Source organism: Porites lutea, chromosome 2, assembly GCF_958299795.1.
Source record: "Porites lutea chromosome 2, jaPorLute2.1, whole genome shotgun sequence".
NCBI lineage: Eukaryota > Metazoa > Cnidaria > Anthozoa > Scleractinia > Poritidae > Porites > Porites lutea.
The window spans coordinates 44,094,949-44,097,754 of NC_133202.1; the positions used below are offsets into that span (position 1 = coordinate 44,094,949).

A 2,806-nucleotide genomic window follows, 5' to 3' on the forward strand; every position below is an offset into this window, starting at 1 on the left:
TGACTTGTCTATTTCATGGGCGCTGCACTATTTTACATTTCTCGTTTACAGGATTTTGACTCTTCGAGTATTCCCTCATAGGGCTGGTCGAGCGCCGGTTACAAAATCGAGTGCAACTGTCACAGCCCCCTGAACGTTAAGGTCTTTTTTTCCTCTTCAATGAAGGAATGCACTGATCACCAAAAGGCCATTTTAAAAAAACCTGGTTCTACTGCGGGAGGGGCACTCTAGGAAAGTAATGCGTTAGAGGTAAAATAAAGTGAGACTTAACTCCTTAAATATGCCATTTAGACGGGATGGTCTTTCAGATATTAGTTCACATTAGCTGATTGTTATTATTATTCATTCAAAGACCAAAGATGAAGATAGAAGATAGAAGATGCTTAGATTTATAGATTACTAACAACAGTAAACATCACTGACAACAGTCACTCCTGAAACGTCACTGATATGTGTGATTATACCGTCATAGACGTCTCGTAAGAAAACGACTTGGCAGCTTAGCTGTTTTGCTACGAGTGTAGAACTTAAGAGAATGCCAAGGAGTTCACGGCTATGCGAAGACGAAATAGCAGAATTACTGACTAAAAATCATGACAAAAATACTTTGAGGGAAGTTAAGTTCAATCATCTTTCCCACGCCTTTCTCACAAAATAGAAAATAAAACAGTAAAAAGTAAAACGTACCGTTAGTCCTTGAAAGTTCAACTCCGTGAGTTTTTTTACCAGAAATTTAGATACTTCCTGACTTTCGAAGTACGTGTTCTTTCCCAATTTATCAGAAACGTTTTTTGTTTCACTAGCTTCTTTTATGGCTAGCATGGTGCCCCACATAGCATCAAACGAAGTTGTGGCCAGGTTTTTCGTTTTATCGCTCGATAGATCATTTATGCCCAGTCTTGAAAATGCCTCAGATACTGTCTGCAAATGGAAGTGCGACAAATCAAAATTAGCTCATTTCTTGCCAAATACCTATCTTTCAGTTGGTTGCCAATCTCTGGTACCCAGGGTATAAAACTTCCTAACTTAATTATTTTGTTGAAACAAACCGGATACAAACAAGCGATTTCCGCTTTTCACATGTCACAAGCCGTGCCTATCAAAACTCACATTTGTGTCCACGCGAACAGATTGAATGGAAGAAAAAAAATGAAGACTTTCAAAACTGAAAACTCATCAGGATTCTAGGATTTTACTCTGGTCAACTGAACAGAAAGAATTTTAGTTGAAGACATCGAAATTACTGTGAATTTGGATCATAACAAATAACCTGGAAGCTTACTTCAACGCTTGTAAATATACTACAGTCGACTCCCGATAATTTGAACCCTCGCTAACTCGAACCTCGCGCTAACTCGAACTGTAATTTTACCATCGGTAATTCGAACCCTCGATAACTCGAACTCCTGCTAACTCGAACCAGTTTTCTATATAATTTTACCCTCGATAACTCGACCCTTAAAAAGTCGGGAAAAAAGCCGTCTACTGGCGTCCGCAACATTGACATGATTGAATTTTGGATTTCCTATTGACGTGTTGTAGGAGTATAGTTTACTAGTGGAGACTAATGTTGATTGTCACAGGCTAACGTGAAGTAGCTTTTCTTCTCAAAACAGTAAAACGCATGCTCTGTTTTGTTACGTTACGTTCTGATTTATAATCTAAAAGTATCTTTTAATTTTCACTTGACATTTTGTTCACTGTGCAGTAAAAACTGTTTTTTACCTTACTCTCGGCTATTTTCTTCGAACTCCCGGTAACTTAGCCTCCCCCCAGACGTCCGTTGGGGTTCGTTTGTCACGCATTCATTTCATGAATGCGTGACAAACGAACCCCAACAGACGTCTGCGGGGAGGCTACCGGTAACTCGAACTCCCAATAACTCGAACCTTTTTTCGATTTCCCTTGAAGGTTCGAGTTATCGGGAGTCGACTGTATTAATATCAGATCTACTGAAGGAGCTGCGTTCACGAAAAGAAATATTCTTACCAGATTTGATGAGGTAGTGAAGTTGTCGTCCCCCCTTATCATGAGTGCCTTAAATGTGAATGCTCTATTTAAAGCTTTCTGGTATTGCATCTTGTTGCACAGCTGTTCGTGAGTCTCTAGCCTTATTTTCGCTCTGTCGGCATGACCAACCGACTCATCTACGGTTCCAGCATTCGGGTTTAAAATCCAAACAAACTCTGGTCCGTACATTCCCATTTTATACAACTATCAGAAAAAAAAATCGTTTATTCCTCAGTACATGCCCATTACCACACATGAATCTGAGCAGTCTGAGGCTTGCAGGAAAATACATTGCCATATTTTCAGGTCTTTAAGGTCTTAAACAGAATTGGCTCGGTGGCTCGTTAGTAATGACAAGTGTTTAAAGAACAAGAGAAGTGTGAGACATACAAGTGGCTCGATCGATGGCTCGTCAGTCTAGGTGATTGGCTTAAAAAACGAGTCAGAAGGGTATATTTTTTAGTGGGGCGGCAGGGTGGCTCGTCAGTCGGGACTATAGAGCCATAATAAAGAGTTTAAGATGCCACCACGGCGACGGCAACGAGAACGTCAAAAAGCAAATTAGCAAAACAACAACTCTGCCCACGCATCACGCATGCATTTCTGTGCCGTTACTGCACGACTACGACGTGAATTGCCATATTTTACGTTTCATGGACAACTTGAACATACGACGACGAATATCTCCTACTCTTTTTAAACTTGGATATTTTTCTTAAGAATTCAACTCCAGGAGAGTTCGCCTACATAAAACATAGTGACCGAGTTGGGGTTGATCGCGCTAAAGTTTCTTAGA

The 2,806-nt window shown here is 40.3% G+C and overlaps 1 long non-coding RNA gene across 1 annotated transcript in view; it reads right to left on the reverse strand.

Moving 5' to 3' along the window:
• The window catches only part of LOC140927066 (uncharacterized), a 2,417-nt gene extending 251 nt beyond the window's left edge, over positions 1-2,166 (reverse strand). Inside the window, exons 1-2 of the long non-coding RNA XR_012164517.1 lie at positions 1,990-2,166; positions 688-921 (exon numbers count right to left, since the gene is read on the reverse strand). This is a non-coding gene — a long non-coding RNA (uncharacterized lncRNA). The remainder of the gene's footprint in view (positions 1-687; positions 922-1,989) is intronic.
• Positions 2,167-2,806: the final 640 nt, after the last annotated feature.